Raw genomic sequence first — 13,670 nt, forward strand, 5'->3', positions numbered from 1 at the left:
GGCCAGACAGGACCTTTCATGACTGCTAAATTTGCATTTCTTTACAAAATGTTCTCTCCGTATTATTTTTGAATATGCAATTACATGGCAAGCATACTTGTATTTCTCTTGATGAGAGTGTTTACAAGACCAGAATTTGTGATGCTTTCAAACCCAAGATTATTTAATCTTCTAATTTTAGAGCTGTTTCTTTCTCTCTTCTATGCAAACCTGGTGTTACCAATTGTAAGTTGATCTCAGCTTCAATTCACAGAATTTAAAACAAATTATGAGATTGATTTTAAAAAATAAGGAAATATTCTTTTCCCCTACATTATCTTTCATGCACATGTATTCTTCACTGTGGATTCCTACTGGTAGTAAGCACATTATAGATTAAAGCTCCTCACAAGGTCCCAGCTTCCACCTGAAGGATATTATATGGGGAGATACAAAGGGGGTCCCCTCAGGGAAGGATTCCAATCCGCACACTAATAAAATGGGCACATTTTTGTGTGACTGATGCCCTGTGACGGTCTCGTGGCTGTAACGAGTAACAAGGTTCAGCGGTCTGCAGACCTCAGACTTTGCTGCTGCCCCTCAACAGAAGTGGTTGGCAGCACTGAAGAACGGGGAGCTCTCTGGCCATCAGTAAGAAATAACAAGCCTTTGCACTTCTGGGCTGTGGCTGTGTCCGGAGTGTGGTGCGGGGAGGTGAACTGGTGTGTGGAAGCTGCTGTCAGGACTCACCTGATCTATTTCTGTACCGCCTGACGTGCAGAAGCTGGGGATGCGGGGAGAGAGGTTAAAGACTCGATGCAGAATGTCAGGCCTTTTCTTTCTGTTTGTCCTTTTGCCAAAACAAATTTAGTGCCGGAGAAAGCTGTCAGCTTCTAGTGCTGGAGAAATATGTCTTCTCTTGCTACAGCTGTTACAGGAGGATCCTCTTGCTCTTGTTTTCTCACCAGATCGGTCCCTCTCTCAGATCTTGTTTTTAATGAGATTTCTCACTCCAGAGAGATACCACAAAATGGTATTGGGCTGAACCTCTGCACACCAGATTACGCATGAATAATTGAAGCCCATTAGCATTCATCCACATCCCCACCAAGGCTGTTCCCCAACTGAACTTATTCCTAGCTACCCTTTTTCCCCTCTTCTTGTTCTCTCTTCTACTCTGCCTCACTCCCTTCTTGAAAAGACACCCATCTGTACCAACTGCCTCTTCATTAAGTTCCACGGGGAACGCTGGCTGCTGCTGTTGATATCTTGCGTGACTGAACCACTAACTAGAAAAAGGTTAGTGCTGAGCACGCTAGCTTTGAATTCTGCTTTAGAGTCAGAAGTGATTTCGTCAAGGGGGATTTCTTAGCGGTGTTGTTCATGCCTCTTGACCATAAACCTCACAGCAGCAGGTCTGCAGGGACCAGCTCTGGGACCTTCCATGCAGAAAGCACTGGCCTCTATCAACTAAAATACAAATATTTCTGGTAAGGGCCTACTGCTTGTGTTAGTTCTCCTCTGTTCTGGAACAAGAACATATAATATTGTAACCTGGAGCAGGGAAGCTCTGAACTTAAGAGAGGCTGATAATGGGAGACACGTGTTTGTTTATGGCCAATTTCTGAAGAGGTAATTGGCAGATGGTTGCTTTGCCCTCCCATCATTCATTTCTTAGTAGTCTGCAGTGGTGAAAATATGCTAAAGCCATTCCTGAGTTTTCTGTGAGGATGTTTCCATTTGTGACACCTCAATGGAGGAGAATCTTTGGCTCTCCTTCTTGTCTTTACTATCCACGGTGCACCTCACTCCACAGAAAACCCATCTGCCCACACATTGCTTTTTCTCATTTTTAGGTTACTGTCTCAGTAGGGTGCATTCTCTTGAAACAAACCTTGCATGATTGTAAAGATGAAGTATGTATAGGAACATTAAAAATTGTTTGGGTGGATCAGTTCATCATGAGAAAGTAGAGGCTTCCCATCCCTCCAGCACAGGACTAGCAGTAAAGCTAGCTCTTTTGACTTTGTCAGTGACCTACTGAGTGACTTTAGCCAGCGAGGACACCAATTAGCAGTAGTTTAGTCCAATGGGATTAGCTAGAGACTGCTAAATTCATGTCATGTATGTCTCTGAAAGGCCAGCACAAGCCTGTTCTAGCTGGATTGGGTATGAATGGGCATATGAAAGGTGAACTACTCTATATTCTATTACTTATCCCCTTGGGCCACACAGTCTTCCCCTGTAAAGCTGAACTTTAAATATGATAGTTATTAAGGCTTGTCCAGGCTTGAGATTTAACTCATATAAATTCTGACAGGAACAAATGGCTCTCAATTGAGACCAAACCTTTCTTTCTCCCTATTCCCTTGCCCTTCCAGATCTGCTGTTCAAAGAGGTAACTGAATCGGAATAGCTCAGGAAGATAAACAGCTGCTTTAAAACAAAGTTTTCCAGTTCTCTTCCTAATATAAAAAATTTACTGCAACATGCTGTGCTACAGTTGAAAGCATCATGGTTGTGACAGATACTTTTCTGTTTTAAAATTGGCTCTTAGAGCAGGCAACAAGCGAAGGGGAGCGGAGCATGGCAAGCTGCATGCAGAGCTCAGTGGAGAAGACGACATGGTGGAATTCAGTTTCCTGGGTAAAAGCTCTATCAGATAATACAAGGAGGCGTTGATGGAAAAGCAGGTAGAGCAAGACAAATCCCTAATACGTATTAGGAACCAGCTAGATCTGGGAGTTAGGACACTAGGCACGAGGGACTCTGGGAATTATTTCTGACTGTGCTATCGAAGGGCATATCATTTCCCCACTTTGTCCCTGTTCTGCTCCACCTTTTTTTTTCCTATTCACGTGGCAAGCACCAAAGAGCAGTGACTGTAGGTACTGCAAAGTTGGATTAATGTAAGGTCTGACTTCAAATCAACTGATTGACTCAAACTCAGGTCAGAGAGCTGCAATCTGTTCCTTCAGTTTGAGTGAAACAGCATATTTAGAATGGGAAATGAAAAGCAAGGGCAGGGGTGAGAGCCTGCTGCCACTGATTTTTGGGGTAGGAGGGGTCGCTAACTGACACCCCATTGCATCCCAGCTCTTCTTTTCCCAGGAAGCAGCCATAGCCAGCCAGACCTTTCATGGATCCGGCGCAGGCAAAGCTGGCAGGAAGCCCATGGCCATTTTGTTCCTCGCAGCAGTCTGCTGCCCAAGGCAACTGCCTGCTTTGTCTCTACCTAGAGCGGCCGTGAAAATACACCGCTGTTAAAGACAGCCCGCATAGCGCATTTGTCAGTTCAATTAAATTAGCTTAAAAAGATCTCCTATGTTAAATAGATGCCTCTTCCTTACATATTCAAGGACTGTTTTTCAAGGACTGTGTGTACAGCATCTAGCCTGCCAGGGCTCTGATCTCATTGGGGATCTTGAAGCAGTATCAGGAGCTGACTAAATACAATTTTACTTAGGTTGAAACAACATGTCCTTTGACTTAAGATAATGGTACCCTGCAAAGCTGCATGAGTCTGCTATTAGTCAATGGTCCCTGTAAAAATACTCAGTGATGTTGCATAGGGAAAGAGGATAAAACCAAACTGTCTTGTGCCAAGTGATAAAACCTTTTGCGTATGGTTATACTACTATCCTTTGCCCTTATAATGCCTTTCACAGAAGGATCTTGAGACATTTTCCAGACGTTAGTTAATTAATCTCCATAACATCCCTGTGAATTAGGTGACTTATCTACTATTTTACAGATGGGTGAACTGAGGCGCATAGAGGTTAAGTGTCTTTCCCGAAGTTAAACAGTGAATTAGAGGGAAATGCTAGGAGCAAAATGAAGGGACACAATTCTGTTTAACAGCCCTGTTCTCTCACCAACACTGTGGTTACCCAAGAAAGCTACCTCCCTCTCTACACCATGTCCTGTTTAAGAGGAAAGTGGTTAAGTTCAAATATTTCTGTGGGTCTTTGCAAAACATTAGCTCATTAGTAAGTATTTTACTTGTAATTTAAATACATGACATGGATTCTTGGGTATTAAGTGAAAGATTGTACTATGTAAAACAGTGATTTCTTATTTGAAGCCAATTAAATCCTTCTCACAGGGGAATAAAATTGAGTTTAAAGACACCAACTGCATGTGTATGTTTTGCCGTAAAAGCACTAACACCTCGAACTGAAATGTAGATTTTTGAATGGCTTCCAAGTTTGCCAATATAGGCTCTCCTGTACCTTAGAGAAACTGATATTCTGCAAATGTTCAGCAGATTTTTTTTTTTTTATCATACTTTTTTTTTCCCGATCAGAAAAAGGAACTGCTGAATGGTTTCATGTATAAGCAGACGTTCTGGAAGTCTGAGAATACATGTTTAATATTCACAACTTTTGACAACCTGGGAAAAGGAGGTAGGTATTCAATAGCTGTCCCACATGGTATAGCCTGTCCAAATCAATATATACAACAGGAAGGGCAGCAGTCTTGTAGAGCATTGCAGTTATAGTTGCCACCTGTTTTTTGGCAAGTACCATATTTACTGGCATAAAGCCCATTCATCTTTGAAATGCTCCAGCTGTTGATGATCTATTCTATTTTAATAAGATGTTTAAAAATCTCCAGCTGTTTATAAAGAACCAGCATAAAGGAGATGATCTGTTTGACAGGCAGAACGTGAGTATGGGCCTCACAAATACTCCATTGTGACTTTGGTGATTAATATTGACATGTTGAATTTGGCAGCTCTTACTGAAGTAATCGACTGCCAGATGGTGAAAGAATGGAGGGAGGCTGGAAGAAGAGGCAGAGGGACTTTCCACCTGCTGCTACCCAGTCAGCAGTCACAGCGGCTGGCACAGCTAGGGATGAAGAGGAGGCTGGAGAGTACTACTGCTACATGATGGGCTGGGTGGGATGCAGGTTCTGGTCCTGCATCCCATCTTTTGTCGATGACAAACCTAGGATAGGTCATCAGTTCTTCTCCCACAAGGGAAACAGGCATCCATGGCCTCATTCCAACCCTCAACAAATTACCTTTGTTCTTCCAATTAATTTAGCCTTCTGCTTAGTGTGCAGCAAATGTATAATTAGCTCTAGAAAGACAGAAATGTTATTTCAAAAAACTGTTTGAAATATCCCAAAGAGGCATTCCAGCAGGCTTTACCCAGTGTTCCTTTATCTCCATTCCCACTTTAATTAACAATGAGCCTCCTTGTTTAATACTACTTTATGGAGCTCTTCTTTCCTTTTCTGCTTCTATTAGAAAGTTGCCGATGTGGAAAGAACATGGAAAGTGTCATGAGAAGAATCATGGCAGAATGAGTTCATTTTGAAAAATCACTATTCAAAACTAAAGGGGAGGCTTGCATTTTTTTGGTCTGAAACACCAAAACACTAAGGGATAGGGATGAATTCTCAGCAGAAGAATGCTGAATCTGCCCTTCTTTCCTCTTTTTGCTTAGGGAGATGGGAGTAGCATGATGGGTGGAACATCATCTCTCTTGACCATGTATTCTCTTAGGAGAGTGGAACAGTGTAGGCATAAAAGTACAGCATAAATTTGACTTTCACTGTCATCGGAAATTGTGCTTATCCTGTGTTTGTCAAGATGGGATTTGAAATTCAAGTGAATATAAGAAGAGAGAAGGTGGTTATTCTCATCCAAAAGTGAGATAACAGTGTGATCTGTGGCTTTCATCTGTGGATTCCCTGCCTCACCATCCCTAGAGTCATGGGTCTTTAATATTCCAAACTGTCACCTGAGCTGGGGGGAGGAGGAGGACATCAGTAATGCACCCATCCATCCCACCTCACGGTGCCAGCCCTCGGGAACACAAAGATTTGTTTCCTCACACCATTCTGATTCTGCCTCACTGAAGTGAGTTGTTTCTGATTTGTGCTGGGATAATAAAAGAAAATAAGATTTTTGCAGAGCAACACAGAGATTCTGCAGATTCTTGCTTTGCTTAGAAAGAAGTTTGAAACCTTCTTTATCTATTTTTGTAGGAGAAAGTGGGCCAGAAATGCTGCTTCCTATTTGGTTACCATCACAATCTCATTGCTAAGTTTCTGACCCGTTTCATTTTTCAGTCACCAAATTTACGGTAAGTAAAATACCTTCTGATTGTTGTACTGCTTGTGTTGAATTTTGCAGTACCTTCCCACCCCCATTATATCCCCAAAATGCTGTACATGTATGCCCACATGGTTTTATTCATAGTTGATACGTAGCCTATGTACTGGATTGGAATACTGCTATCGGCAGTGATGTAAGACGTGATGTAAAGGTTACCATTCTGTCCAGTTTTTACACTATGGGGAATTTGGTTGCAGTCTGACCCTGTGCTGCAACAAGAGGTCATGTTCACAAAGGTGCTACAACTGAAATGGCTCTGTCTGGCTCTTTTAGACTGAGGTCAGAGAATGACTTCCCTTTGCAAAGAAAGAGCTGAAAAAAGGGAAGCACACCATGAAGGAGACTGGCTGGGAAAAACTGAAGGACTAGGTCTTCATTTGCTTAATTATGTAACTTATAAGGTGCCTCCCCTAAGCCTAAGCAAAAGATCTTTACTGTCTGAGATGTCTCTTCATCCCCAGTGGATTACCAAGTGTTATACTTACACATCTGGAAATCATCCAGCACAGGCTGGAATACAATTCACTGCTGGGTTGGGAAGTGGCACCGAAATGACCAAGGAGTTTAGGACAGGAAAGGAATGATGCCATTACGCCCAATTTCAACTTCATGGGAATTTTGGGAGGCAGATTGTCAATACCCAGTCTACAACTGGGTCATTGGGCTATCAAGCCTGGAGTTGAAAAGCACCCTGGTTCCTGCCATCTGTTAAGGCCTATCCGTGGCACTTACTGCCACGGTATCTGAGCATCTAATGGCTACAAGGAGTAAGGATCTCAGCTGTACTTCTCATCCAGAACCTGATTCTTCCTTTAACGCTGTGCTGAAGCATGGCTTCATTACAGAGGGTAGAGTGCCATCTACTGAATCAGGCTGACAATGTGGTTTTGTACCTTCCTCAAAAATGTGAAACGATCTTGTTCGTTTATCGATTTATCCTTGTGCTCTCTGCTGACTATTCATTTAAGATAGTGCTCTCCGCTCCTTCAGTTCGGTCTGAGTCCTCCTGTATGTTCTGTCTAGAGCTGAATACACTGACGATAAATAATGGACAACAACTTAGCGTCAGTAGTACAGAATAGTCACACAGGCAATTTTGAAATCACATTATTCCAACCACTTTCCTGTATGGTTTTGTGTCAGTTTGAAGACTGTTTGACAGGTTTCATAGAAAATGTCTGATCTTTATCCAAATCACATATATTTCCATCAGCTTTTAGACTCTCTTGCAGTGGTATAGCTCTTGAACACTTAGCTGTTTGTGAACGGTTGTTGTATATGCCACTTACTCAAAAGCTTCCCAGTTGTACTGACAAACACACACAGAACACGGCTGTTCTGAGAGAGGAAGGGAATATGGGATCTACGTGGTGGGCCAGAATCCTACAGTAAATGGAGATTGATTCTTAACCCAAACAAACATTGAGGTTTTCTATAGCTAATGAATGAAATAGTACTGTCCTGGGTGCTTTTAAAGGCTACACCTACCTGTCGCCCAAAGGGGAAAATGGATGAGCTTTGGTCTTTTAGTGTAACCTGGGAGGTTTGCTATCCCATGGGCTCTAGGTTTGACAGTTGTAAATGCTTTAGTGCTGCTTCACTCCTTCCCTTCAGGCAATAAATCTGTTCCTCCTCTTTGGAAAAGGAAAAATCAAGGGATTGTTCTTGCTGGCACTGACTTCAGTGTAACAATTCCAGATTCATAGGTTGTTGAACTATCTTACTAAAGGCTGTGGAGACAAGGAAGTTTGGCTCTGAACCTTACCAAAATTCAGGGGCTGGGTTGGGTCTGGCCTATGTGTCTGCTCACTGATGTGATCTCTTCAGAAGCTAATCAGTTCCAACAACTATGCCTGAAAAGTGGTAAAATCAGAGCAATAGCTAAAGTAGAAGATTTACGTATTTTCCAAGCAAGCCAGCTTACCTGGACTCTCAAAAACCTGGACTAATTTCACACTGAAGCAAAACTTCAGCTGTAATAACCTCCTGTAATAGAAATGTAGCACCAGTCCGAAGCGGTCTGCTCAGAAAAAAATATGTTTCTGCTACTTAACCTATAGAAGTATTTCCTCTGTTAGCAAGATTTTTGCCCACCCAGTTGACAATTCAGTTCTATGAGCTAGAGAACGGTGGGAATCTAATCAGTTAACTATCATAAGACTAGGATTTAACAAACGGTCATTGTAACAAGTAAGATGGGCTGATGTTTAAATAGCAATAGATATTTGGCTGAAGATTAGAGGATTTTTAGTCATGGATCCAAATTCCTTGGTTAAATAAAAGTTCTAGTGACATTTGTGCAATAATTCTGAGGAATTACACTGTGTGTATTTAGTCTGTGATAAAGCTTAACCTGTAGGATCTCCTCCTACAGAAGTACAAGAGCCTTGTTTCTCATAAAAAAATTGACCTGCTTGACTTGTTCTCAGTGTTTCTGGTCTTCCACCTTGGCATGCATCATCCAAAGCACAAAGAATTACAGGTTGAGCATCATCCTTGAGGCTGGTCCAAGAGGATGGTCAAATGAGGGTGCTCCAGAATCACAAAGCCTCGCTGGAATTTCTATCACTGAGCATCAGTTAAACTAAATCTGTCAGACTTTATAGCATAGTTATGCTTTGGAGCAGATTGAGAGATAGCTGACTTCTCAAGGTACTTCCTAGTTTTCTCTGATTCTAAAGACAGAAAACAGAGCTAGAAAAACCTTGATATGGCGTAATTGTGGTTAGCAGTTCCAATTTCCCATTTAACAGAAACAGTCTTCAAGCAGACTTGTGTTGTGTAGCACATAGCCTTTCCCATCTTCAAAGAAAATTTCCAATAATTGTATATTTATGCTATGCTGTGAGTGTGTGTTCACCCATCACCTTGGAGTCGGAGATACTGTTCGCAGTACCCTGAGGTGAAGCATATATCATCTGTGTCCTTGCAGTGAGGGCATGTGCCCCCTGAGAGCTGAAATTCCCTGTTTATCTCCAAATAAAAATTTTTCTACTCAGACCCAGTTAATACATGCTAACCTTAGTGTAAACAGTTTTTCATAGATAAATTCCCTCAGGAAAACTTTCTGCTTGATTTTTGTCGAGTTACTTAGCTGTAATCATGCAGAATTCTCTGGGTTTCTAGCCGTGTGCCTCCTGCAGAGGTGTTCTGCCTGCTAATGATAGGCACTCAAGCTGTTCATTTTGTTTAGGCAAGGGCACTTGAAGGACAACTCTCTACTTTTACCATTCCTTCCTATCTTGTACAAGAAAAACTGCAGAACTTTTGCAAAGTGTCACAGTCCCTTTGCTTAGTAAACCTTCCTTGGAAAATACACGGGTGTTGCTATCAAGAATGAGCCACTTGTTTCTGTGGTTTTTAAGAGGTTGCTATAGGGAGAGACTTCCATCCTTTTCTGACACAAGCTGTAAAACAGTACGAAAAAGACTAACTGATACCAAAAATCAAAGCTTTCTGTCTTAAGAATGAAGATTCGTTACACAAACACCAGGCAGATCTTTAAGAGTGAATTTGGAGTACGCAGTGAAAATAACTGTTCACTTAGTTCTAGGCAAAGTTGTCTCCTTCAAATTATCTGCTCCTTTTTATAGGAATCAGGCTTATTTAGCAGGGGTTTTGAGACAGCCCTGTTGCAGACATAGAAAAGGTTGTTACAGTCTTTGCTGTGCCACTATGAACCATTGCGCTATGCTTCTGCCTTCGCCAAGGCAGGCACCAGCCTTGTAAATCCCAGTTCCAGTGCAAGTCCCTCTGCTACCTGAAACGGCAGCTGCCCAGGGTAACTGGCTCTGAATCATATCCACACGTTCATTTGAAGGGGCAAAGACTTGCATCTATGCCAACTGGGTTTTGAGACATGGATACACATGCTCTACGCTGCCCTTAGCTCCCTGTGCCTTTCAAGCAATCACCTCCAATATCCCTTCTGGGAAGAAGGTGAACAGTTGCCCCCCTGTGCCTTCTGCAAAGAGCGCAAGTACGTGTTATAGCCTTCTGCTAGACAAGTACTTAGTCTGAGACGCTTGGGAATGCATATTCCAATAGTGGACTATATTTATACACAATATGTCTTGAACAAGAAAAGGTAATGAATCACTTTACTGGCTGTATGCATGCAATTAATAAAGCATTAATAATACAGGGGATGGTAGCCCCTGTGTTAACGTTGCCTGCCGGCTAAATTCCTATAAATAAGCTTCTCCTTAAATTTCACTCATTTCCTTGCCAATGCTCGGAATACAAAATCATTTATCCTGCAACAGTGATTCTGTCTCCCTGTTTATCTGGTGTGTTGTTTCCTTTAGTAGTGAATGAATGGAACTCGGGGCTGTGTAAGAGGCTTCAAAACCTGCGGTGTGCTTCAGTGATCCGAGCCCCCTAATATCTTTTCATTGCAGGGTTGTACACGGTGAAACAAAGTCAGCGCAAAGAATAGAGGAAAGTGTGCAGAAACTGGAGGTGCAGGTAATGCGAAGAGGAAAACAAGCAAAAAGCCTCTGGCACCTTCAGACTCGGCTGTCTGGATCCTTAGATATCTGTAGCATGGTACGTGGCGACTGCTCGCTCCCCCTGCCCGGAGAGCCAGGCTGTTTGTCTGTGTAACAGTCCAGTTTGAAGAGATTTTGTTGATGGCTGATAATTTTAGCATTCATGGCAGGAGTGACTGCGCCTATATACTCCCTGTACAGCTCTATGTTCACCTGGTACGGGTGTTCAATAATCATTCTTTCCAGGTATAAAACATGGGGTTCCAGAGAGGAAAATCTGCAGGAAAAGCCAGTGAGGTGAGTACATTTGGGTATTAAACATGGCTGACAGAGATTTCAAATTCTAATCATGACTTTTCCTGAAGTATTTGTTCTGCCCTATCAGCTAATACAGCAATGGTGCATGCATTAACATCCTGAAATTGAAATAGAGATCAAGGGTATAGGGTATAAATTGGTTTTAGAGCATAACATTAAACAATCAAACCATGCTGGAGCAGCCTCTGTGACAAAATGACTTACATTTTTGGTGCTGCTTTTTAAATGTGATTATGCATTCTAATTGTTTAACTGCAGTCTGTGGAGTAGTTTCAAAGATGTTTTAAAATAACTTATGGCACGAAAAGCCTCCTGATTTTTAAATACGCCTCAGGTTCAATAAATTTGTTTTTCATTTTGGGTGATGTGTGAAACAGTGATTCTGTTCAGTGCTTTTGGGGGGGTGGAGCAGGATTTCCTGAAACACTCGGGATCAACGAGGCCACAAATGCGTAAAGACGGTAGAAATTTCCATTCTGTTTGTTGTATCACTGGAAGAACACAGAGCTCGTATAAATTTCACCGTGTTTGGAAGAACAGAACATTTCTGCTAGTCCGAGCCCTAGAAGGAACAGCACTGGGACATAAAGGGCGGCCAAATAAAGATTAAAAGGTGACTGGTTTGTCTTGCTCCACTCCTTCAGCCATTCAACTCGTCGTTATCTCCATGGAGCAGAACCCTATCCCCAGTTCCAGGTGGCCCAACTGAATGCAGAACCAGTTACAAACCTCAGTGAATGTGCTTCAGCAGTGTCCATATCCCCTCCCATGAACACGAGGCAGGAGCGGGTTAACCTGGAAACACATCTCACCAGCTCAATAATGCATGAAACCTGAGATTTAAATCTGCACTTTATTTGGTTTTGCTCCTCACTATTCAGAGAGCAGAAAATCATAATTTAGAGTGCCAATTGCCAGTATTTATAACAAAATCCTTGCTTAAAACACTGGAAAGATGATAAAAAAAAAAAAGACAGATGGTGTCATTCTGCTAAATATTGTTTACTGTTGCCTGTTGTTTTAGAAGTGCTCAAAATGGAATTTAAACAAGAGCTTTATTGTGCAAGTGACAGACCGTTCCTTCAAGGGCTTCAATTTACTACGTTTCTTGCTAATGAGTGGCACTAATAATCTAACTCATCAATCACCTTGAAACGCAAAGCGTGTCTTCAGTGGGGATGGAGGGGGGAAGGCCTTGATCATGTCTGGGATCTTTGTGAAGCAATTAAAACTTCGTGGTCATACTCACTTCCATGGTTGCTCAGTAGCAAAGTCTTAAACTGCTGTCTTGAGTTTTATTTAAAAGTGGTTCTGACCTGAAAGAAAAACAATGTTAATGTGAAGGCCTTGTATAAAAATAAAATTAAGAGCATTTAAAACCAGATTACCAAAGGTACCCCAATATCTCCTCCACTGCCACCTGCAACACTCAAAGAATTGAAGAGCTCTTGCTTATGGATTCTGTACTGGTTCTGAATATACTTTTTATTAAAATGTTCAGTTAAAAAGGTGAGAATCGGGGCTGCTCATGAAGAAGAGCACAATTCGGTACCTTCTCATAAGACAGGGTAACACTAATAATTTGGAAAAAGGACTTGCAAAGAATTTCCAGACTAGTGAATCCTGTTCAAAGATCTATGGTTAACTGTCTTTTAAGAGGCACCCAGTTCTCAGTTGCATGGTACACTTGTCACATTTATTAAAATGACACATCTATTTGTAACCCTCTGATAGGAACCTGATTAAATTTTTTGCCTGGCTTGTTGGAGATCCCAATGGTGTCCTCTCTAATAAATGTCAATTCCATTTGGCATTAGCATTTGCAGTCCCATTAATTTTTTAAGAAGATTTGGTCTGATTTATAATATGTTTTGTGTGTCAATAGCAGGAGGGCTGGTTTCACTGAAAAAAGTGTAAGGTTTTAGGTTGGCTTTTCCCCCTTTATATCACGTTAACATTCATAAACAATCACTCAGTTGTTGGAACTAGGTATTTTTTTAAAAGATAACAACATGACTTGTGTTTCTCAGCGTGAATTTAGGCAAGCAAGCACTCAGGTTGTTTTACCTTTGGTGACCAGGTATTTGCATTAAAAATTTACTGCTTTGTAGAGCCAGGAAGAAGTTCACATACTTTTCTGGTGATGAGCCTTGAAGGGTCTTCTTTCTGGCACTTCACGAGTGAACAAAATCCTTGCAGAATCAATCTGTTTGCACAGATCAATGCCATTTGCACTTTTGGGCCTTAGATATTTAACTATTGCCGCGCTCTTTGATTTTTTCTTACTGCCTTCTAGCTCTAAAGAATACTTTTTAGCGCGAACATGTGTTGAGGAGAGGCTTTGGCTGAGGTTCAGCCTCTTACAGTCTAACTGAATTGGGCACCTGCTGTATGATACAAAACTTCTCCTGTTTTATAGCAGTCGGCAAACGGAATGAATTGCCCTTCTGCTGTTGAGCAGCCTCTTGGGAAGCTAACGAGCGCTCCTTCGTTATTGCCACTGGGATGCGTCACACGTCAGAGCTCAGACCACGGCGGTCACTTCATTACGCACAGTCTTCACACGTGGGGTCTTAAATGCCTAGAAACCAGCAGCCAGCCTCATGGCTTAAGGTTTGTCTCTTTTTCCTCCGTGTCATCAGTTGCTTTAATTTTCCCAAATTACACAATGTCTGTCCTGGATCTCCTTGGCCTCCTGACTCTTCAAAGTGCATGTAAAAATAAATGAACAAACAAAAACCTCCTGGAAACCT

This window comes from Platalea leucorodia (assembly GCF_965183815.1).
Source record: "Platalea leucorodia genome assembly, chromosome: 8".
Classification (NCBI taxonomy): Eukaryota; Metazoa; Chordata; class Aves; order Pelecaniformes; family Threskiornithidae; genus Platalea; species Platalea leucorodia.